Consider the following 25,712-nt stretch of genomic DNA (forward strand, 5'->3'; position numbering starts at 1 on the left):
ACTTGAGTGCTTATTCAATATGTATTGTGATTTTTAAGTATTGCGATATTAAGATTTATTGTGATTTTTGTTAACTTTTTTAACACTAGATCATGGGAAAAAGTTGAATCATACACTTCTAGGGACTTTTACTTTGGAAAATATCTAAATTGATACAGTAAAAATGTTTGATTTTCAGCCTGTATGTAGTCAGAGATGTCCTGAAGTCAAATATATCAGGATCATTGTCAGGAATTATTTATTAAATATTTTCCAGCAACCCAAAAATAAAAAAAATAAAGACATTTCCCTCACAGATTAGTGGTATTTACTTTTAATTTATAAGGGACATGTTATGTTTTATACTTCTGGTGAAAATAATCCAATCAATCTTATTTTTTTACAAAATACATGTATATACAGTTCCCTTTGTTAACACCTTATTTTGAAAACTGGACGTAGTCACACGTGTATACTTCCTCTAACTTCTCCAAGTCCGTCTCTAGCTCTCCCGTCAGCTCCGTTCTCTTTATACATCCATGGTCAGCTCCATCGGGGCCGTTTGAATGCATTTAACATAAATGTCAGTATATGGGTGCTCTACAGTTGTAGCGTCGGCCCATTTGACCACGGAGATGAGAGCGACGGCCGGCTCGACCGCACGTTACCGTGATACGATAACGTTTCCTGTCCATGACAGAGTTAACATGTAGCTTTAGCCGTGATGTCTAGCTCTGCTTTTCCTGTCAATGTGTGAAACCCAAAGTGTTTCCGTAATTTACTGGATGTGTAGTATTTACCACTTTTCTGCTTTTGTTTCTTGGCTTGCTGCGGTTTGGTTTGGTTGACGGATATGAAACGGATATGACGTCACGTTACTCAGACTCCAACAGTAAAAGCGGTAACTTCCTTCTACCTCCACATAGACTCAAATGAAGCAAAGATATTGATTCTGGCATTAAAAGATCATGATGATCAATGACCTTATAAGAATCAATATTCTGTTACTGTTATGTCGACACTGTATTGGCAGCGGAGAGGTTGAGTTTGACAACTAAGAAACATCAGTGGTAAACATAAACTTTTGGTGAGAGCTCCTTACAATCTAAGAGCAGAGGTTTTCATATTGATGTTCAACAGTAATATACATAGAGGCAGATGTACCCCAGTAGCTTCTACAGTAGACAGTAGCTTCAATAGACCAGCATGCAATGCAGCACAGCTTGCAGGTTTTCAGATGTGTGTTACTGATAGTGTGTGTAAAGCAGAGCCCCCTTCAATGGCTTTCTTGTGTTGTTTGAAGAATTTAGTGAAGCACATGACAACATTTGGTGTCTCTCACTTGAAAAACACCACTAGTGTTGTTTTCTTTTCCTACACTTCTGTTGATGAAGAGAGTAAGTTCAGTGGGTTTTCTTGTTAAGGCTGGCCATCATTTGAAATGTTTCGATTTTAGATTCATTGCCTGAGTTTTGGTACTGATACCAAAAAGATGAATTTTTTTATTACATTACTTTGAGGAATATAAACATGTTTTAGTACAAAGCTATTTTTCACTTATTAAAAGAAGACGTTCACAAATATTCTTCAAACACTAGGGGCTGTGCAATAAATTTAAGTCTAAAATTTGCAATGTTTTTATTTAAATCAGGAACTATCCGCTCTGCATTACTCTCATACTGCTGTTAACCAGCCCAATACGCCCACAAGAAGGGAACTTTTGACAGTGAACTGATGTAATATTATGACGACCTCATCGCTTTCGGTGAGTGTTGGCACAGTGTAGAATAATTAGGGCTGTCAATCGATTAAAGTATTTAATCGTGATTAATCGCAAATTAATCGCACATTTGTTATCTGTTCAATATGTACCTTAAAGGAAGATTTGTCAAGTTTACAATACTCTTATAAACATGGGAGTGGGCAAATGTATGTATATATTTATTATTGGAAATCAATTACCAACACAAAACAGTGACAGATATTGTCCAGAAACCCTCACAGGTACTGCATTTAGCATAAAGAAATATGCTCAAATCATAACATGGCAAACTGCAGCCCAACAGGCAACAACAGCTGTCAGTGTGTCAGTGTGCTGACCTGACTATGACTTGCCCCAAACTGCATGTGATTATCATAAAGTGGGCATGTCTGTAAAGGGGAGACTCGTGGGTACCCATAGAACCCATTTTCATTCACATATCTTGAGGTCAGAGATCAAGGGACCCCTTTGGAAATGGCCATGCCAGTTTTTCCTCGTCAAAATTTAGCGTAAGTTTGGAGCGTTATTTATCCTCTTTTTTGACAAGCTAGTATGACATGGTTGGTACCGACGGATTCCTTAGGTTTTATAGTTTCATATGATGCCAGTATTAGCTTTAAAACTGAGCCTTAGAATGAGCCCACAACCTAACTGAGTTACAACCTAAAAATCACAAGTTGCGATAATGCGTTAAAGAAATTAGTGGCGTTAAAATTAATTTCCGTTATTATCGCGTTAAACTTTGACAGCCCTAGTTTCACAGTGAAAGCTTCCTCTTGTCTTGTTTTCAGACCACAGACTAGTAGGAGAAAAAGTTCAGTTTGTGCCACATAACAATATGGATCTCAATACTGTTCTAAATGTTTGAATGGCCTCCTAAAATCTATATATCTGATGCTCAGTAAAAATGTAATATTTGGTAGCAGGTGATGGAATAGCTGTAGTCTGTATATTTAAAAGCACAGCGAACATTTGAGCATCTCGAGGCTCTCCGCCTGCCAGACACAAGTAGCAATCATGTGGGTGTCGTTCTCTCCGCTGAAACTAACGGGCGAGGCGGACAATACGTCTCACTAGTCTTTATTATTTATTAATGCTATGTTTACCATGGTGGCAGGCAGACTGATGACAAGTGTTTGTATATTGAGGGGAAAACAAAAAGTGCTTTCTGTAGGCATGTTAATGGCCTGGAGATTTTCATACATTATTAACTCGCTGTGGGTTTTCCAGCTGTGTCTAATGTCATGTGTGAGTGACAAAGGCTATATTCTACATTCAACAAAGCCTCGCTGTGCTGCACGTGGATGATGCCGTTTGAAGATCTGCAATGCAAAGAAGCTATTATGTTTTATGGTTTCTATGAATTTCAATGTGGACTTATTTCAGATTTACACACAGAGCACAGTGGAAGAGTGTTAATATGTAGAATTCCTCTCCTCTCAGATAGTAGCTGTGTGTCAGACTCCTCGCCAGCAGCTTCTATTATGGCCTGTTTTCCTCTGCAGTGTATCCTGTAGTCTGCTGAACTCTGCTGCCTGTCTGCCCTCTGTGTTACGCTCTGCTCTCCGTTTCGACTGGGTTGCAGCGTCACTTCTCTGCATTGCTGATGCAGCTGCGAGATGCTGACAAAGGAGATGATTGCTCATTCTGGCAGTGGCGTCATACTGGCACGCCAGAACCTGGGCCTTTTGCCGTCACAGGGCTTTATCTCCAGGATGCTCTGTGACATGTTAAATAACCCCCCAAAAGCCAGAGTGAGATGGTACTCCTACCGCGGCCTTTTAGAATATAAAGTGTTTCCGCCGGTGACGTTTTGCCGAGAACTGCAAAGGAGAGGAAGACGGAGTGAGACGGCGCCTGGGCACAGGCGAGAGATGTGACGCATGACCAGATTATCATAGATTATAAAGATGCAGTGCAGTGACGATATAGACATTTCATACACTAAATGTGCCGATGCCCATTCAACCCACGTTGGACCCATTCATATGAGTCAGCCATCACTCTGTCACTGTTAGTGGAGGAAAGGCCTTTGCACGCCAAGTCTACATTTTTCATATGAAATTGTTGGACGTTTAAAAATAAATACAACCTCACGTTGTTTCGATCACGTTTACACACCAGCTCCGAAACTTTCAGCCGTCATTAAAGTTTTCGGAACACGTTCGATTACCTGTGTTTTTTTCCGCATCCACCAGAGTTGTTTGACCACTCAGAGCATCGTCCAAAATGGAATCTGACCTCCTTATTTTCTCGATTATTCGATTAGTTGTTTGGTCTATAAAATGTCAGAAAATGGTGAAAAATGTGGATCAGTGTTTCCCCAAAGCCCAAAATGACGTCCTCAAATGACTCGTTTTGTCCACAACTCAAAGATATTCAGTTTACTGTCATAGAGGAGGAAAGAAACCAGAAAATAAATCATATTCAAGAAGCTGGAATCAGAGAATTTTCACATTTTTTCATAAAAAAATTACTCAAACTGATTAATCAATTATCAATTGGCGATTAATTTAATAGTTGACAACTAATGAATTAATCAATTAACTGTTGTAGCTCTACCTTACAACGAACAAACAGGTACCGATTTTAAAGATAGATTGTGGCAGGTGATTTCAGAACAGCTTGAAATCAGGGATGCTTGCAAAAGAAAGGATGTAGGAAAGATTAGACAGTAGTGATTGAGCTCTATGGCAGCTAAACGATAGCTTCTTGCTAATGTCATTCATCCATTAGCCCTGTTCGGCTCTAACGCTATCCATCGCACCCACATCATTATTGTTTTGTCTCGAATTTTCTCAACAAATAGAATAATAAAACACATCGCACTCAGTATGCAGGGTTTCTTTGTGTAGTAATTCTGCTGTCAGTCATTCAGGAGTTTCCCTTACTTAGTGTTGTTCAGGGCAACCACTGAGATCAGTTGTTAATTCTGTCTTCCTCTGAACAAACAGAAGCTTTTCACTGTATCTGAAGTGTTCACTCTTGATCTGAAAATCACAAAAAAACACCCTCATTTTTGCTTCCTCCATAACGCTTTTAATCCCTCCGTCTTGTAGTGCAGGCCTATGTGCAGACAGCCAGCGCAGATAGAGCACAGAGTCCATTTTAATCCACCCGTCAGCAGCGCCTGTCAGTTAGCCTCTCAGTGAGGGGAGTCCTGACCTGTCAATCAAATCACATCCGTCGGGGGCTCATGGGAATGGGGATGAAACACTGGATTTAATTAGTGTTCTGGCATGCCATATCTTTACCATGAACTCCATGACGATGTTTGAGGAAAAAAACCACAGGCAGCTGAATGTATTATCACTACTGAACTACCCAGCAGTCTGCAAGGTTGCTCTAAATCCATGTAAAGGCCTGTAGCCTGCAGCTGTAAGCTTTGCAAATGCAGCTATTATTGAAACGGCAAAGTGCCCTACTTACCCTTTAGAGACTAGCCCTGAAATGAACCAGAAGTGGGTGGCTGACGGCGACTTTTATGTTAAACTGTACAAGGCACGGCGCGTCTGAGCGGCTCAGAGAGAAAGCAGTCGCCCACCACCAGAGACTTGGGTTCATTTCCCAGCAGGGGCACCTCCGGCTTGGCCCGGGCCCCCAAACATTATGAGTGGCTGTGTTCAGAGGTGGGAAGCCAGCGAGGGAGCGTGGCCCTGCAGACCTGTTCAGAAAAGGGCTTCCTGCTAGTTTCCTCTCCGTCTGCACCACCACTTGTCTTCTATTAGGTCAGTGGTCTCAAACTCAATTTACCTGGGGGCCGCTGGAGGCAGAGTCTGGGTGAGGCTGGGCCGCATCAGGTATTCCACAAAAAAAGCTTTGTTAAAAAAAAAACAATCTTCTCAAACGTCATTATTAACAGTTCTTTAACTTGAATGGGTTCTTCTGAACATGAACGGTTCTTCTGAACATGAACTGTCCTGAACATGAATGGAACATTGAAGAACATGAACGGTTCTTCTGAACATGGCCTCTATTGCGTCTCCCACTTTTCCTGAAATTGTCTGTGCTCGTCACCAACCTTTCTCTTCACTGCAGGCTTTGAAAAAGACATGATATATATTCATTCCACTTGGTGTCACTCCGCAATAAAGTTGTGCCTGCTGTGTTTGTGTTGCTCTGCAATTACACCACCAAACCGCTAGTTGGCGGCGGCGTCTCTATGAGTTTCCTTCTTCTTCTTGTACTACAAACAGAAACTGAGCGGAGTTGGAGCTAATAACTGTTGAACCACAGAACTTTTACTGACATTACTGCAACGCCGAAAAGAGAAAATATATCTGAGTGGATTTGTGTGAACAAACATTGAACAGATGGAGGCAGAGAGAAGTAGAACTTTCTGTGGTTGTCCGGGGTCCTGGCCGCTCAGCATCGCTGAGAGACTGGACCAATCACAGCTGTTGCGGTCTGCGTCGCCGCGACGTGTAGTTACATTTCTGGAGAGGTGCACGTCAGGCTACGGCGTCGATTCAACGCAGAAGTATAAATCAAGCTTTAATCAAGCTTATGCGATGTTACACGGGCGCCGCCATAGTTGTTGTGAAATGTTTCTCTGCTTGCATCAAGCCCGGCCGATTGCCCGCCCCCGGGAGCCATATACCCCGCTGTGATTGGTAGGTTCGTTCAGCTCGGGCTCGCGCAACAAAGGGACCTTCCACGGCAAACTGCCATTCACATAAAACTCGCGGGCCGAGGGCGCCTGGTTAGCTCAGTTGGTAGAGCGGGCGCCCATGTAACAAGACTTGGTCCTGACCGCGGCGGCCCGGGTTCGAATCCGGCCTGTGGCCCTTTCCGCATCCACTCTCTCTCTCTCTCCCCCCTTTCCAAGACTCTATCCACTGTCCTGTCAATAAAAATGAAAAAATGCCCCCCAAAAAAAAAACTTTATAAAAAAAAAAAAAAAAAAAAATTTGCGGGCCGCACTAACATTAAACTTTCATATCAAGGTGGGGGCCACAAAATATCGTCTTGCGGGCCGCAATTGGCCCGCGGGCCGCGAGTTTGAGACCCCTGTATTAGGTGGTAACTTGGAGGAGTACATGGCCAATTTCACAAATTTCAATCCATGAAAAAAGTTAATAAGTTTCATAAGTTCTCCTTTTTTCTTTGTGTATATGAATTTGAAGGCACCTGGAAAGATCTATGAAGCATGGGCATATAAAAAGCTGAAGTCATGACGTCACCTCGGACCCTCATGTTCCCCCGGAAGAAAATTATCATTTCAAAGTTCAATGCATCAATCTGGTGCACTTTAAGAGCCAAATAAAGAGGCTAGATCTGTGAAGAACTGTGTGCTCTAGTGAACTATTTTGTGATCTATCAGTGGTGGAATGTAACTAAGTACATTTAGATTACTCAAGTACTGTTTTTAAAGCTGCAGTAGGCAGTATGTTTTTGGCATCATTGGGCAAAAATTCCATAATAACCTTTCAGCATATTGTAATTCAAGTGTTCTGAGAGATACCTAGACTTCTGCTCCTCCTCATGGCTCTGTTTTCAGGCTTTAGAACATCTAGCCCCTAATGGGAGACTTTGACCAATCACAGGTCATTTCAGAGAGAGAGAGCGTTCCTATTGGCTGTTCATTCAACGGAGGCAGCTGTCAATCACTCACAAACGCTGATCAAACAGTCAAACTAGGCAGCGCTGATCAAATATGAATCAATATTCTGTTACTGTAATGCCTATTTCTCTCCTCAGATGTTTTCAGAATCATCTTGTACTGTTCAGCTGTAAAATGAGAAAGTGTGCTCCGACTGGTGGGCGGTGCTTGGTATTTCCTCAACTGATCTCAACATGGCTGACGGGTCACAAACTTTCTAATTTTACAGCTAAACGGTTTATTTGAGCAATATTAGTTACTAGCTACGTTGCAGATTCAGATTCTTAATACAAAATAAAAATCAACTCATAAACTATGGTGTATTATTAAGTAGTATATATAATTATTAAGTATATAAAGTAGTTAAAATGAGGTTACAACCAGCTGTAACATAAAAGTGATGAAATTATAATTTTTACTTATGTAAAAGGTCGGAGTACTTCTTCTACCACTGCGCTCTAGTAAAGAGTTTAATCTTAAACACATCGATATGAATAGTGATGACACGGCAAAAAAGTTACACCCTCAAAGCGTGGTGAAGGAAACGGGGTCCGTGTTTCACGACGGGTCGGGTGGGTTGACGACATCGCGGCAGACCCCTGGCACAACGAGGACAGTCGCGCCGCGAACACGGGGCCCCCGTTCCTCCACGCAGGGACCGGGAACACGGCTCCGGGTAGTGGTGAGATTCCGGGCGAGGGGTGCTGTCAAGCCCAGCCAGTCCACCCTTTGAGAAGTGTAAAAGTAAATCAACTGTTATTCTGTCAGCACTGTTGCCGTTGTTAGCACCATTAGCGCGGCAAGCACTGCTAATGTTAGCTAGCTACCTTTTGCTTTTCATGCGTGCAGTCTTAGGCCTACATGAATGTTTATATTGATTAAAAAAAAACATAATTGAATACAATATACACACATTTAAAGGTAATAAAAGACTAGAAATGTGGACGTTTATTTTAATAATGTTGGCCGTTAACAATCTCCGTCCGTACATGGGTCTAAATCTGAGGGTTCATATTGGGCAAATAGGGGAAAATGAAATAACAAATCAGCACAAAGCCTGATTTTCCTGATTGAACTCTGGCTGTCCAGTACAGTACATGCAGTGCCATGCCTTCCTGCCCACTGTCCCTCTGTGGCAGCTCAACACACTGAGAGCGGTGTCTTCTCTATGGATGCTGCTGTGCGTCCGGCCAGCTCAGTAGCCCACTCATCTGTCCCAGTAGCCGAGCAGCAGCAGGCAGAATGACTGGGCCCGTTGTGCCCCGGCCGGGCCATGTGACAGCTCCGCGTAGCTGAATGACTTTCCCCCGCAGCCTCGCTGCCATTATGTTTTATTGGAGGGGGCTGCTGATGAAAAGAGAGAGAGTCAGCTATCCCTCCGGGGCCGGGGGGGCTCCACGAACCCGTCGCCATGACTGCGTCGGGCGACAGAGAGAGAGAGAGCGAGAGAGAGAGCGGAGGGGGAGGAAGGAGGCAGACATGTGGAGCAGCCAAATGGCAATTTTCTGCTGGTAAAGAAGTCTTAAATCACATGTTTCACTCACACACTGAGGTCAGCTCCAGTATTTTGGGACACCCTCACAGTTCTTATGCACAGATCCCCAAAATAGAAGCTACGGCTGGAAAAGCAGTTTTGTTTTCTGGCTGAAACATGTGACTATACTACTGAACACTTACTCACATCCCCACTGTGCTGTAGAAACTGTTGTTGTTGTTTTTTAAAGGTACTTTCTGACCTGCACAGTTGAGCGCTGTATGATGTCATCCATAAATGTGAGAAAATAACACCGCAGACTTAACTGGAAAGGAAGTGTGTCAAACCCGATGTCTTCTCATCCTGTTGTCCTCGTTATCTTTGCTTTGTTTTCTCTTTCTCATTTCCTCTGTCTCTTCTTCTATTCTGTCTCTTTTTGTCCTGTATTATCTGTCAAGAGACTGAGAGGCCGATGCAGTCAGCACAACCACCTCACTATCTGCATCCACATCTCTGACACTCAGCTGTTACACTAAATTAGAAAGTGGTGTATATTATAACAGGTGGTATGTGTGGTCAGACTGGCGGCTGATAATATCTGCAGTAATGACCATAATTGTCTGCATTGTCAAATAACAAGCTGCACACAAACACAAACTAATATATATATGTATTCTCAGGTTGTTTCCCATCATGCCCTGCTTCACATGTATTGATTTTGTGATTATAAAATCAGTTCACTTTCATCAAAAGAATAAGTTCAGTCAGTTGAGGCCTAATTTAAACCAATAACAGGAAACGATCATATAATAGACCCCCACATACACAAACCATCAGCAGCAGCTTTCTACGTGGGCGTCTGCTGCTGCTGCTGCTGCAGAGCAAACAGTTGCATCACATCGGCGAAGCCCGTGTGCACTTGCAGCGTCGTTACCCGCCCCGCTCCAGCAATCAGCGAAGCCACAGAGACAGATTAAATTAGATTAGCGATGGCTGAGCTTTAAAGTCAAATCAGCAGCTAATGGGGTTTCGAACATATTTTGGCAGCGGTGACAGCGCGTCTTTTGTAAATAAAGGGCAGTTAGGAGGCTGTGCCCGTGCAGTTAACCCCCGACCCTCCTGCCACACAACGACTCCATTGTGTCCTTCTACTGTCAGTCAGAGAGCTGGCAGCCGCCGTAACGTTTACCCACGCCTGGTGGAGAGTTGTCTTGTAAATGAAAAGTCGCCTTGTAGCAGTCTCTCACAGTTTACAGGTATTCTGTTGTAGGATTGAAGTGAAGACTCTCTCAATGAGAGCATCAGATGAATGCTGATAAACTAAGCAGAAGGGTTGTGTACCTACAGTACAGTCGAGGTGGAAAGAGGGACTGCTGTACCTTTTACTCCTCTACATTGATTTGACTGCTGCTTTTCAAATTAAGATTTTACATGAAAGAAAATATCTTGCTAGTCACCTACCATATTCTGCCAAACACAGAGGTCTTATGATAATATTAGTCACATGTGAATTAACATCTTGGGATGGTATTTTAAAAATGTTTTCTCCTCTCTGTGCCTTTTTTCTGCCTCTTTCCCAGTCGAGAATTATTGATGCTTTATTGGCAATTATAATTGAAGTTTTGACAGCATTTTGGCTATAGACAATGAAAAAAAAACAGACTTTAAGTACATTTAGCTGATAGTACTTAGGTACTTTTAAGTAGGATTTGGGCTGCAGGACTTTTACTCGAAATTGAGAATTTTTACTACTTCCTTCTTCCACCGCTGTTTTACATTTTAGTTCTGAGGGGTTATCGAAGGCTCTCTCGTTGAGTTTGGAGCCTCAAAACTGACAAAAGGCACTAAAAGTTTATCAGACTAGTCAATAATACCACTTAACACTACAATACATCAATAATAAAAAACTGTTGATCTTGGCGCGTCCATGTATGTCCAAGGCAGGGAGTGGTGGACACACCTGTCTCATTATTATATATAAGCACGAGGGAAATTAAAAATGTGGAAATGTTGCATGGGGAAAATATATAGAAACTAGGGTTGTCAATCAATTAAAATATATTTGTCCATCGCAAATTAATGGCACATTTTTTTATCTGTTCAAAATGTACCTTAAAGGGAGATTTGTCAGGTATTTAATACTCTTATCATCATAGGAGTGGACAAATATGATGCTTTATGCAAACGTATGTATATATTTATTATTGGAAATCAATTAACAACACAAAACAATGACAGATATTGTCCAGAAACCCTCACAGGTACTGCAGACAACAACAGCTGTCAGTGTGTCAGTATGCTGACTTGAATATGACTTGCCCCAAACTGCATGTGATTATCATAAAGTGGGCATGTCTGTAAAGGGGAGACTCGTGGGTACCCATAGAACCCATTTACATTCACATATCTGGAGGTCAGAGGTCAAGGGACCCCTTTGAAAATGGCCATGACAGTTTTTTCCCAAAAATTTAGTGCAAGTTTGGAGCATTGTTTAGCCTCCTTCCGACAAGCTAGTATGACATGGTTGGTACCGATGGATTCATTAGGTTTTCTAGTTTCATATGATACCAGTATCTTCACTCAACTGAGGTACCCGCTACAACCTAGAAATCACAAGTTGTGTTAATGTGTTAAAGAAATTAGTGGCGTTAAAATGAATTTGCATTAAAGCATTATTATCGCGTTAACTTTGAGTTGAATTTGATGTTATGAACTGATTGGACGTTAAGGGGGAATATATATATATATAGTGTATATATTCAGCATATATTCAGTCTCTTTTTTATTTTACTGGATGGGTTTGTTTTGCCAGCGTGGATATATTGCAGTCTTTTCCTCTGGCCTGTAACGCACACAATGTCCGTTTAATAACAATGATTCTGTGCATGAAATGAAAAAAGATTATGTGTAAAGTCCACTACCAGATAGCACTGAGTGGGCTTTTCCTTTTTTTCAAGCCTGCTTGTGATGCCCTACATTTAATAGCGTGTCCTCATTCACACCTGGAGAAGTGAATGAATGGATTTCTAAAAATCCACCTGGCTGCTGGAGAGAGGCAGAAAAAAAAACTACAGAGCAGTGAAATGGGGACATCACACAGGCTTTTGATTCAAGCTGGCAGCTGGTGTACTCTATGCAGCAACCTGTTGTTTTATCGTTTAATTGAAATATTACGGTCACAACGGTGACACGTTTCTGTGACAGTCAGGTGAGATGTTTTTCTTCTAAGTGGATTGGGGTCGTTCATTCCAGCTGGACAAATCTGTGTTTATCAATCTCTTCCTCTCTTGTCTTTCATCACTCTGTCTCGTGTTTTATCACCATGATAATGGGTCAAAAACTAATAGAAGTTGTCAGTCCCTTGGCGTCGTCCCAAAGCATTCTGGGAAAAGATTTGCAAGACCCATTTTCGTAAAAAGAAGTGTGAATGACGGTCGGCTGGCACATGCAGTTGGTATTCATGTTTTATTGAATGCGACGATGAATAATTGAGCGTCTCTCTGTGTGTCCCTGCAGGGCCTCTGTTTTGGCGGCGCACAAAGCAATGTGGAGGAAATAAAAATCCTGATACGCTGAAAACCAGAGGTATGACTCTTCACACTCCGCTGGACTCCACATGCACTCTCACGCTCTCATTTGTGACCTCACACAAACACTCTTCTAGATGCATTCAGGCTTGTTTACTTGCACGCGGGTACGTCGCCGTTTTACGACGACCTCATGTACACGCTGACAGCAGATGGACCGCAAAAACATGCTCATTCTGGAGGATTTTCCTTGTCTGTTAGTGCATTAAACCAGACACAGATACAGTATAGCTACCCACCAGCTGGCCATCACTAGCTGAGATTTGCCAGAGGCCAGCCTGCTGTCCCGAGTGCATACACATACCTGTGGTGCATTAGCATGGACTGTATATTCTACACTGGGCAGCATTTGTACTGTAAAAGGAAACTATAGAAGGGCTCGAAATACCACGTGCACATGCATGTTAGCGTACGTATTTTTAAGTATTGCGATTCGATATTATGATTTATTGTGATTTTTGTTAACTTTTTTAACACTAGATCATGGGAAAAAGTTGAATCATACACTTCTAGGGACTTTTACTTTGGAAAATATCTAAATTGATACAGTAAAAATGTTTGATTTTCAGCATGTATGTAGTCAGAGATGTCCTGAAGTCAAATATATCAGTTTCATTGTCAGGAATTTTTTCCAGCAACCGAAAAATCAAAGAATGAAGACATTTCCTTCACAAATTAGTGGTATTTTCTTTTTAATTTATAAGGGACATGTAATGTTTTATACGTCTGGTGAATATAATCCAATCAATCTTATTTCCAAATATGTATTTTGTATATACAGTTCCCTTTGTTAACACCTTATTTTGAAAACCGGACGTAGTCACTCGTGTATACTTCCTCTAACTTCTCCAAGGTGGTCTCTAGCTCTCCCGTCAGCTCCGTTCTCTTTATACATCCATGGTCAGCTCCATCGGGGCCGTTTGAATGCATTTAACATAAATGTCAGTATATGGGTGCTCTACAGTTGTAGCGTCGGCCCATTTGACCACGGAGATGAGAGCGACGGCCGGCTCTTCCGCACGTTACCACGATACGATAACGTTTCCTGTCCGTGACAGAGTTAGCATGCAGCTTTAGCCGTGATGTCTAGCTCTGCTTTTCCTGTCAATGTGTGAAACCCAAAGTGTTTCCATACTTCCATACTGAATATGTAGTGTTTACCAAGCTGGATTTAAAATGTGATAGTGCAGGTTGCCGCCGTTTTCTACTTTCTCGCTTAGGCTCGCTGAAGTTTGTTTTGGTTGACGGATATGGAACGGATATGACGTCACGTTACTCAGACTACAACAATAAAAGCGGTAACTTCCTTCTACCTCCGCACAGACTCAAATGAAGCAAATATATCGATTCTGGCATTAAAAAAATCTATTTCAAAATCATAAATAAATATTGCGATACATAGGTAAATACATTTTTTTCCCCCACCCATAGAAAATATATTGTGTACAGCACATTACTGCCAATAAAACGTCATTCAAAATATAATATACTGTTACTTAAATATGTTTATTTTTCATAAAATTCAGATTAAAATATTTGTTGTTTAATTTACTGAAGACGTGGCAAATACACCAAATGGTGCAGTAAAGTATTTTGTTACAGGAAAACATTTTTAATGCACCATTGCATGTACACAGAAAAAAAGTATTTTGAGCCCCGTGCGGTATGTTGTTGTAGTCTCAGGTTGACCTACAGGGCAACAGATGCTACCAGCTAAAAGCTAAAGTGTGGTATTCCTTTATATCTATATATGACCTGACCCAACTGTCTATTCCTGCTGCTGGCATCTTTAATCCGCAGCAGTAAGCAGCAGGAAGGTCGGCCCATAATGTGAGCTCAGCCAGTACACACTGCAACTATGCCATTTCTCATGTATCCCATGCAACATATTGCAGCAGATGAAAGATGCAACGGTCATTTCCTAATCCGAGTGTTAGCTTGAGCGAACACGAAGAGTGGAACATGATGTCAGATTAGACATCAGCAGCTATAGCAGCAGTGTGAGCATTGCCTTCAAAACTCAGACTCACAGCTGGACTGTTCACAAGTCCACAATGCACCAGCAGTTGTACAGTAAAGATGTGGATTGTTAGAAGGATGGCTGACAAATAGGCAGGAGTTTGGGATAAAATATATATTTTTATAGATAAAAGAAAGCAGTGAAAGGAGGTTAACTATCTACTGCTGCTGTATCTTACTAGGAAACCATGAATGGTCAAATGATTGATGTTAGGGATGTTAATAATTAACTGTTTAACCGTTAACCAACATTAAGCATTTTAACCGATTAACGCTATCGGTTAAACGATTAAAAGAAACATTAATAATTAATAAAAACTCAGAGGAGCGGCTCGTAACTTTAAAGAGAAAAGCTAATCCACCTTAACAGCCCACCTTAAGAGAGTCTGAGCCGGAGTTACAGATACAGGCAGTCGGTTCCCGTCTTGAGCTCGCTTGAGCGGAGGAGTCGTAGCATTTATTCACCGACAAATAAACTGTACACACACTGCTACAGCTACATTCACAGCTATAACGCCACCGACAACCCCAACTCACCGCCACCACACACACACACACGGTCTGTCGGACACTCGCTATCGTTACGTCGGGCAGACACACAGCTGACAACCTGCTAAACTAAACTAAATGTGCGGTGGAGAGTTACAGGGAAAGCAGCCGCGTGTCCGCGACACTACACGCAGCATTGAGGCTGCTACAGTAGCTCTCCTGACGGGTAAACTGGGGACAGTGAACGCAGTACCGTGGCTGCTACAGTAGCTCTCCTGACGGGTGAACTGGGGACAGTGAACACAGCACCGTGGTTGCTACAGTAGCTCTCCTGACGGGTGAACTGGGGACAGTGAACGCAGCACCGTAGCTGCTACAGTAGCTCTCCTGACGGGTGAACTGGGGACTCAGTTGTCTGTTGTGCTCCATACACTGCAGCTGGCGCACCGTTCCATGTGAGGCACTAATCTTGTTGGTTAACGGTTAATAATCGGTTAACGAGGGTCGGTTATCGGTTAAAATGTTGTCGCCCATCTGTACGTTAAAAACAAACAACTAGCAGCAAAGGCCTCGTCATTTAATTTAGTAGTGAAGTTCAGTCAAGAAGCATCTATTCTACACAGCAGCCATTTGTTAGCTTCTCTTGTTCTGCAACCTGTTTTGGAGCCAAAGAGTTGTCCATGTCTGTCCAAGACAGTCAAAGGCATTACAGTTTGTAGCTTCCTGTTCTTGACTGCGAGCGGATCTTCCAACTATCCAAACCCAGCCTGCCGACAAAGGAGACGCATTGTAAAATCCCCAGCCGAGCAACCGACAAACAGCTATAAACGGAGAGGAGGGCTTTTTTTGGTAGAAATTCATCAATGGGTTAGTGGAAACCAGCTGAACAAGGGATTCTTCCAGGAAACCGGAGTCAGCTGAGTATACGACATTCTTAGCAAGTGTATTCATTATGCAGGCTCAGTCATGGCTGCGCTAATAGCTCCTTTATTATGTGTGCTCCAGTTTTCCTATGGTGCTTCTGTAACTGTATGTCTCTCTGCTCAGAGACGGAGCCGGCGGAGCGGCCTCGTTGCGGAGTTTCGCGTGTGACTCAGCTGTTATTTTTTCGGCTCGCGTGGTGTCTGCAACGTGGATGAAATGCCACAGAACGCGGCGGGCGTCGGAGGAAGCTCTGCAGAGCTGCAATGGTAGCACATCAACTTCACAGTACTGTGGGAACGTGGAGCAGGTGTATGTACTGTATGTACGTGTGTGTGCTTCAGCGCTCTCGCTGGGTTGGTGGGTGGTATTGTAGGCCGGTGAGAAACAGAACATGAGTCACCGATTCCAATCATGTTTTCATGCTTCCACTTCTCTCTGCCGCCTCTTTGAGAGTTCTGCAGAAAGAAGAGCTCAACAGCACAGTGGTAATTATCCTCACATTATCCTAGACATTGATATTCACTGCTAGAATCATTTGCAGCCATGAGACAAACACATAGCTGCGTTCGCCCTTTGGCCTCCTCGCAGCTCCAAAGCCGACTGTCGGGCCCTCTCCTCCTCCCAGCTTGTTACCTCCGCGATAATGACTGTGCCAGTGTGGGCTGGGCAGCTATTCACTGAAATGTCAGCGCTGCCCTCAGACTGCGCCTCCATTGTGGTTCTCAGTTCGCCTGATGGTGAGGAGAGATGCAGTCAGTGGGCAGAAGTGTTGCCGCTAATGAACCTAGTTAAGCTCCACTCCGTTATATTGACACATCTGGGGGCATTTTTCTTCCGCGTGCTTTCCTTCCCTCCGCCTAATTAAGTGATCTGTGTAGGATCTGGGCTTTCAAACTGAAGTGTACCCACCACAGCTCACACAGGATGTACTGCACTGTGTATGTCGGCTCTCGGTGCTTGTTACCGAGTCTTAAAGAGGCCCCCTCGAAACCTCAGCGTGACGCATCACCAGCCGTCACCAGCAGTTTTTTGATCATAGAGCGTCCCCACCCCCCCCAGTCTTCCTTTGGCCATGTGATGGCTGTTAAGCATCCAGCTTCATAGAAGAGCTGTCTTGACCATCAGATCCGCTCACGTCAGAGCGACTTTCTCCCCATCCTCACCATCACCACGCCGTCGAGGAGCGAATTAGCCGCAGTCCCCGCTGAGACACGTCGGCTGTGGGAATCATCAAAGTGCCGCTGTGGAGCGCTGGATCCTGGGAGTCAACACCGCCACACTCTGAGATATCACTCTGTACCTGCCAGCAGTGACAGCAGCACTGCGCTGGGTCACAGTAACCATATCCATCAGTGACATCTTCATGTGCAGCTATATATATATTGTAGAGTGTGTGGCTTCTTGTGAATGTAGATATCATTAGTCATCATGTAGATACACATTTAAAGGGGAATCCCACCATTTAAATGATTTCTTGATGATGTAGATTCTAGGGAAATTCGTTTTTACAATGAATTCTCTTCTTTGTTGGTGTGCAGATGGGTGAACCAATCAGTGAGCCCTTGTTACTTGTATAAAATCATGTGTTTAAAAGGTTTTTCCTTTAATTTATCACCCGTCTGTAGTTCAAGTTCAGTTAGCTTTTTCCTACATTTCCCATAATGCTGTTGAAAAAAATCCAAAGAGAACACAAGGCCCTGTTCCATTCAGTTGGTTATACATGTCAGTAAAGATAGATAATGAGCAGTTTCAACAAAAAAAGCACACGTCAAGCTCCTTACTCTTATATGTGTGGTGGCAAAGCATTTTATTCTGGTCTATTGATGTTACTGTCAGTGACTGCTTGGTAGGTTTGCTTCTTCTCTAACACATTATTCCCATGCATGATTGTAGAACAATGCGCTAGAAATATCTCAAGATAAAAATATACACCCAAGCAGCAAAATCTGCCCAAAAATGCAGGTTTGTTTGCCAATAGCAGATTTTCTTTTCAGGGTGTATATTTCCTTAGTAGTCGGGTACGGCTTGCACAACAAGAATTATGAGGTTTGTGTTCACCATACGTACATTCATACAGCATAGTAGGTGAAAAGCTTGTGGAGGTGGAGAGGAAAAAGTGCAAGAAGAGGTGGGATGATTGACCACCTGCTCCGAGTGGTTTTAATCTACAGAAGTTCTTTTGATGTTTGGTCTTCTTTTTCCATCTGTCATCCCTCCATCTTCCGTCAGATAAAAGAGGGCCAGGATGGGCGTAGGAAACTCAGGGGCTGGAGGGGGTTCAACCACAGCACTTTAATGATCTCTCACTTTACCCCCTCATCTGTCTACCGTTGCCTGTAATAGAGGTCGGCCGGGTGGGTGGAGGCCGCGTGCAGAAGGCTGGAGTTTGGCTCAGAGAGGACTGGGATATTTATGCCGCGTGTCGTCTGTTGATACTGATTGGTTTTGTTTGTTTGACTGGGGAGTAAAGCGGTTGAAAGTTTATGAACTGTCTCTGACTCCATGCTGGCTGCAGCGTGCTGTTCTGCTGGCTTTACAGGATGCAAGTATGTGGTTGTTTGTGTGAGCGAGAGAGCCTACTGTGCAAATGGTACAGCCCCATAACCTCATCCTGTTTTACTGATTTGCCAACTTGCTAAAAAGCCCACCTTCAACACAATCTGCTGCAGCATACTAATGATCTGTTCAATGATTTATGTCCAGTTCTCTTTATACGTCCATGAGCGTTAACTAACGTGGTCAGAGAATTATTTTTCCTCCACTTAAAGGGACTGTTTGTAAGAATCAGAAATGCTTGTTAACAGCGACACCTGTGGCCGTTAAGTCAACAAAAGTCAGCGTCGGGCTCGAGCTTGTGCTCGCTCTACATAGACATGAACGAGCATCGCTCAACACAGTGAGGCGACACACGTCAGCTAAAAGCACAATATCACTCTATATTTCACCTGCTTGGCAGTAATGTTAGCTGACCAGACGAAGGTCTCTCCATGAATCACTGCTGATCCTAGTGTTGACTTTTCCTGCTTCAGCCTCCCGACCGCGGCCGGAGGGAACAGGGGAGACAGCGGAGTTTTGGTCGGAGACGATAACGTTACTCTCTGCAGAACTCCGTCACTTCACAAGACACGGGAAACCTCTGTTGGTCTGGAGGAGCTGCAGCAGTTATTTCTGCACAAACGTCCACTGTACATTCACTAGATATTCTCAGAGCTACGAAGTCTTCTGCAGTGTGTAGTGTGCGTGCATGCACTTGAGGTGGAGCAAGCTGAGTGAAGGCAAGCAGGCAGAGGAGCAGAGGAGCAGAGTACAGAAGAGACTCCGGCCCTGGAGACCAAAGCTACGGTCTCCCCCGCGTCCTCCGACCGCGGCCAACACTGTTTTGCAAGACGGGCTTCACTAGATAGAACTTTGAGGTTTTGGTGCTTCCGTCTAGTTTGTGTTGGAGTCTGAGTCTGAACAGCATAGCCACACGCGAGCGCGCGTGGGACACCGACCCGGATTGATTTATACGTGTAAGAAGTTACAAACAGTCCCTTTAATGCTCCGCCCACAAAATACGTCATCATGTGTACTAACAGAAAAGGGGTCTATAGCATGCAGATGAAGTGTTGAGGCCACCATATTTTTATTGGCCGATTTGGAAAAAGCAGGGGTGGGGGAATCAGATGGCCGCAACAACAGCAGCCGTAGCTCCTCTTTGACGAGCTTTAGACTTGCCGCCCAGCCTGCTGAGAGCTGTGACAGGTATATTGTCACCAGAGCTGCAAAAGGCTCTGGGTGCACCGGGCCTTCTAATGGCTTCACACTCGGATGGGCTGGCGGCACAGAGGCTAACAATGGAGTCTTTCACTTGGCCGCGGCGGGGATGAAAACCTCGCGCGGACACATTTCTGGTTTGCAAATGAGCCTAATCTTAACCCACCCAGGCGAGATGACCGTCGATAACACAAAGAAAAACCTCTGGGGGCAGAAACGGCATAAATCCCATGGGGGTTTGGAGGTCACTACACAGAGTTTCAGTTATCTAAACTCACCATGTGGACTGTACTTTGATTCCTTCAAAGCTCTCAGTGTTCCTGCTCAGCTTTGTCACGATGTCTTATTTACCAATTTACTGCCTGGAGGTTGTCAAAGTGCTGTTAAATGGTGCCAACACCAAGAGAGCACTTTTGATGTTGCACAAGCTTCCTCTGCTCGGGGGCAGTCTGGCTTGTCAATAATCGGCCGCAGTTTTCCATCAGCGCTCCACATGTTGGCGGTTTAGCTGTGACGTAGTTTTAATTATAACAGGGGGAGATGAGGGTGGGGGTGAGGGCGGTCGTTGGGCTGCGGCCATATGCCGGCCGGACCCCGGGGACTAAGCCAGCAGCTTAATGAGCAGCCCCGCAGGAATTAGTGCTACTTTAACCTCAGTGTTTTGACTGCAGGGAGCAGCCCGCTGCTCAGCTGATTTACAGCCAATGATGGAGGGAAGGGGGAGGCTGGGACTTCATCCTGTCTGTTTGCAGACATGTAGACTTCTTCCTAAAGTGTTTCAAGATAGAGCTTTAACACACTTTCCTCTTCCGGAGAGCTATTAGAAAGACAGTAAAGGGATAGTTTGGGTGTTTTGAAGTGGGGTTGTGGTACTTATCCATAGTCAGTGTATTACCTTGCAAGGTAAACTGGCGAAAATATTCTAAATAGAGCGTACACTTAAAGTGATATTGATTTTTTTAGGTGTCTAAAATCCGTTTTGCTGCTGCCCCCATCCACAACAGTACATTGCTTTGCTCCCGTGTTGGTACCCCTATCTGCCTCTCCAAACTGGGGGCGTGCCGACCGTCATCTACTGTAGGTAATACCCTGACTATGGATAAGTACCACATACAACCCCGCTTCAAAACATCTGAACTATCCCTTTAAAAATCTTCCATTACTAAGGCTGGGAATTGTTACTACTACTAATACTAGTGCCAATACAATACCAGGTATTCAGTACTGATAACAAAACTATACTTTTTTCTATACCTTACTTTGAAATATTAACATGTTTTTCTACAAAACCCTTTTTTTTAAATTTAACAAAAGAAGCAAAAGTTCACAGTCAAGCAGTTGTACAAGAACTTTGCCTAAATAAATTAGTCAAAAAATTTGCAAATTTCTGATTTAAACCTCTGAACAAACCACCGCAACAAGGAGAAACATACCCAGACTGTTTTACTCATTCAGGTACACAAAATAGGCCACACATGCAAAAGTGTAAATAACATTACCCTCGCTGCAGCTGTTTGTCTACATGAACACATAGTTAGAAGTGTATAAGCGCTCTGAGTGCTACATTGTGCTGTAAACACCATCAGTCAGCCGCACTGCAGGGAAGAAACTGAAGACAGCATAGTGAGCTGCAGTGAATGGCTTTTCTAATCTGCCATGGATTTAAGAAACTCTTCATTTCAAGACTTCGCTCTGCGTAAATGGGAAAAACCTGGGTGAAGCATAAAAGCATGACACGAAGCAAACGCAGGAAGCAGGATGTGGGACCGAGTCTGTCGCGCTGACAGTAAATGAGAACATCGGCCTGACGCTAATCTTTCATACCTGTCGCTAAATATCTCAAATCATTTCTCATGTTTTCAGTCTTTCATTGTATGAATTTGAAATGTCCGATTTAAGGCCGACTGTGTGAGCGCTCTCATCCCATCACGCCGCCACTGCTTCACCGGCATCACAGCCCTCTTCAGACGTTTTCTTGTTGATAGATCTTAATGGAGCCTCCCTGCTGTGTTGTGCTGTAGGCTCGTTACAAACCAAGGAAAGACAACGGAGGGGCGTGGGGGGGGGGGAGGGAATTACACCAGGCCTGTCTCTCTCATATGATACCACTGCGGTAACCGAAAGTCAACCTCGTTCATAATCGAGTCTGAGAGATGCAAAATATTTACTTAACAGCTTTGGTGTTTGTGGTTTGCAAAGGACAAAAGCTTCCATCAGACATTGATGTATTGATTTTGAAGAGCAGGAGACAGAAGCCAGTTCCACAGTGTCACAGTGACCTCTAATGATATTATCAGAGCTTGAAGTGGAAAGGAATAAGTGCCAGTACTCTCTTATTCACATGTCCCCTTGTGTATCGGCCGTCATCAGCAATCTCTTGTGACTTAATCATTATTTATTATTTATTTAAGTCATAATCAGCTGTGGTTTTATTTCTATTATTAGACTAGGGCTATGCATCTTCTATAGGTGGCCTATAATACTCCAATAATATTACAACTGGGACATTATAGGGTTAAGATGATGTGTTCAGTGTTAATAGTTAAAGTGCTTTCCTATGTTATCTTCAGGTTTTAGCAGTCAGGATGCTCCTACATATTACACACAGACACATTCTGAATTTCTACAGTGAATAAAAGATACTAGGAGATATTGGGTTTGGTGGTCCTCCCCCAAGAACATTTGACGGGTTTTCATGTTGCTTATGAGGCGTGGCACAAATACGCTGGCGCTGCGCCGTTATGAATCTCCCAGAGAACCTGATATGGAGAGGGCGAAGAAGAGTACCGGCAGCTTGAGAGAAGTGTCGGTATGCAAGAAAAAGTCACGGTACGCCAAAGAGTAAAATGTAGAAGTGCTGGTACTGCGTGCCGGCGAGTGCTGGCCCACTTTGAGCACTAGTTATAATCTACTGTAAGACTCCACCTGAGGACAGAGTTCTGCCGTAACAAGTTTGACAGGCTGTTTGTTTCCACATAGCTTCACATGATTGAACCATGATTGATGGTCAATCAATTACACAGGAAGCCCCCCCGGCCCGTCACTCAGCCCGGGCCTCGGACCCAGCACAAGAGCTGCTCTGTCTCTCAGCTGTCAGTCATTTCTCCTGGTGGATTCTGGTCTAGTTACTAGGATGATGGTGCTGTCAGTCAGTCTGTCTTTATTGGTCCATTCATCTGTCCAACACTGGTCCAAAGCAACAACTACTGGCCAGATTGGTGTAAAATTTGGTATGGATATTGTCATTTTTACTGAACAGAGCTTGAACGCACCATAATGGAACCTCTGTTAATTTTAGTAGCTCCGTTATTTAGCCAAGCAGGACTTGTGCGGCTCACAGCTAACGCTAACTAGCTCTCCTCCTGCTGATTTCAACACAGATTTGTTGTTTACAGTGCATCATTACCAGGGAAAAATAATAAGTCATTTTGCATGCGTAACTGTCGGAAAGCATCAATAAGAGGAATCGATAGTCACGAAGGCATGAGATACCGAGGAATCAAACAACTAGGAACTAGGATTCTCTATTCCCATCCCTAGCGTTTTCCCTGCCTGCTGAAGTGGCGGATGGCCTGACGATTTTATCCGCCACTGCCAACAATTTACCCGCATTTGGCGGGTGGCGGGTGCTACTTTCAGATCCCTTACTTGAAAGTATCTTGACCCCTGACCATTCCCTTGACCAGCCAAATGTCCATGACGAGGTATCTCAAAGTTAATGGCTATGGCAGAGGGGACAAACCTTCAGACGGCAGTAGGGTGGAATACGTGTTGAGAGGGTGTCCGGGGTGAGTGCCATGCGAGGGAAGGCTCTGTTATTGAGATCAGAGAGGTTGGGAGACCAGTGATTTTGGAAGCAGTGTGTTTTAATATGGGACAACTTGTTGTTTGAGACGGAGAGAAAAAGGGGAGCAGTAAAAGGTTATGGGTAAATTTTATATATGCATAATTATATTATTGTAAGTGTGTATGAGCATAGCCGCCATGTAGTAATTAAGACACGTACCATATAATCACAACATCTCGGGGCAGAGCCACAGCTAAACTTGGAGCATGGAGGTCGTATCCTCTGTGGACTTTCTGTGAATTCTGTGAAATATATATATATACAGTATATAAATATAACTCATATATTGCAGTGAAGATTGAGGCCACAGTGAGCGCCCTGAAACTGTTTTTGGTTCAGAGGGTTAAGAAACAAATATGTGTATTGCATTAACTCCTCTTCTCGAGCTTTGTTTCTCAATATCTACAGGCCACCTAAATACTGTGCAAACTTTTTTGATGATTTTACTGAACTGCTGTCTGTAATTTGTGTTGACTTTGACTGTGTAGTCATTGTTGGTGATTTTAACATCCATGTTGACAACCAACAGGACAGAGGGGCCAAAGAACTGTGTCAGGTTCTTGATAACTATGGAATGAGTCAGCATGTGACAGAGCCCACACACAATAGGGGACACACTTTGGACTTAATCATATCAAAGGGCCTGAACATTTCCAAGGTTGTAGTGATGGATGTTGCTCTGTCTGATCATTCATGTGTATTCTTTGAGAGTACTCTTCCTGTGCACAGGAATGATAAGACAGAGGTAATCACAAAAAGGTATATCACTGAAAATACCAGTGATCAATTTGTTCAGGCTTTCTCTTCCACACCCACCCTCCCCTGGACCTCTGTCAATGAGCTTGTAGATAATTTCAATTCTAAAATGACAAATGTTATTGATACCATTGCACCCACCACGGTGAAGATTGTCTCTGGTAAGAAAAAATCTCCATGGAGAAATACCATGTTGGTAAGAAATGAAAAAAGAGAGTGTCGAAAAGCTGAACGCCAGTGGCGGAAAACAAATCTACAAGTTCATTATGACATCTATAAAGAGAGACTTTGCATTTATAATTCAGAACTGAAAAATGCAAGGCGGTCCTTCTTCTCTGACATCATCACCAAAAACAATAACAATGCACGTGCCCTGTTTGCTACTGTCGACAGGCTAACAAACCCTCCTGTGTCAGTAGCCTCTGAACTTTTATCCTCCAGGGCCTGCAATGAATTTGCTTCCTTTTTTACAGAAAAAATTCACAAAATCAGACAGGCAGTCACTTCCTCCATAGCAGGTACAGGATGTTTGTTTCCCCTGCGTCCACTTAAACCTGGTGCAAATACCATGACACAGTTTTATCCAATAAATCAGACATACCTGGAGGAAATCATACAACATCTAAAATCCTCCTCATGCTGCCTTGACATTCTGCCAACAGGCCTTTTCAAAAAAGTATCAGATTGTATGGTCTCAGAGCTTTTACAGATTGTTAATGCATCTCTTGTTTCAGGAGTGTTCCCACAGGCCCTGAAAACTGCCGTCATCAAACCACTCCTCAAAAAGAACAATCTGGACTCATCAATAGTAAATAATTACAGACCGATATCAAATCTTCCATTCTTGTCTAAAATAATTGAAAAAACAGTTTTTCAAAAATTAAATAGCTTTCTGGCACTAAACAACTCTTTTGATGTCTTCCAGTCAGGTTTTCGACGAAACCACAGCACTGAGACTGCTCTTGTTAAGGTCTTCAATGACATCCGATTGAACACAGACAGTGGTAGAACTACGGTTTTAGTTTTACTGGATCTCAGTGCTGCATTCGACACGGTTGACCATAATATATTACTAGACCGACTGGAAAACTGGGTGGGTATTTCTGGCATAGCACTCAGCTGGTTTAAATCCTACCTAAAAGACAGGGACTTCTTTGTGTCTATAGGTAATTGCAAATCTGAGCTGAACAAAATCACATGCGGAGTTCCCCAAGGCTCCATCTTGGGGCCTCTTTTGTTTAACATCTACATGCTCCCACTGGGTCAGATTTTTGAGAACAACAAAATAAATTACCATAACTATGCAGACGACACACAAATTTACATAACTCTATCACCAGGAGACTACAGTCCAATACAAGCACTGAGTGAGTGCATTGAACAAGTCAATAACTGGATGTGCCAGAATTTTCTTCAGCTGAACAAAGACAAAACTGAGGTTGTAGTTTTTGGAGCCAAAAAAGAAAGATTAAAGGTTAGTGCTCACCTACAATCTGTGATGTTAAAAAGCTCAGACC

General features: G+C 43.3%; 1 protein-coding gene across 6 annotated transcripts in view; it reads left to right on the forward strand.

The window, feature by feature from the left end:
- fynb (FYN proto-oncogene, Src family tyrosine kinase b) overlaps positions 1 to 25,712 on the forward strand; it is a 99,715-nt gene that overhangs the window by 10,778 nt on the left and 63,225 nt on the right. For 4 of the 6 annotated variants that reach the window (XM_037751582.1, XM_037751581.1, XM_037751586.1 and 1 more), the window contains exon 2: positions 12,334 to 12,402. The exons of 1 other annotated variant lie outside the window; for it this stretch is intronic. The gene's annotated coding sequence lies outside the window, so the exon portion shown is untranslated. Of the gene's footprint in view, positions 1 to 12,333; positions 12,403 to 16,287; positions 16,322 to 25,712 lie in introns of all 6 variants that reach the window. One more of the 6 variants, XM_037751583.1, reaches the window with a different exon arrangement.

Source organism: Sebastes umbrosus, chromosome 18 (assembly GCF_015220745.1).
Source record: "Sebastes umbrosus isolate fSebUmb1 chromosome 18, fSebUmb1.pri, whole genome shotgun sequence".
NCBI classification, from domain to species: domain Eukaryota; kingdom Metazoa; phylum Chordata; class Actinopteri; order Perciformes; family Sebastidae; genus Sebastes; species Sebastes umbrosus.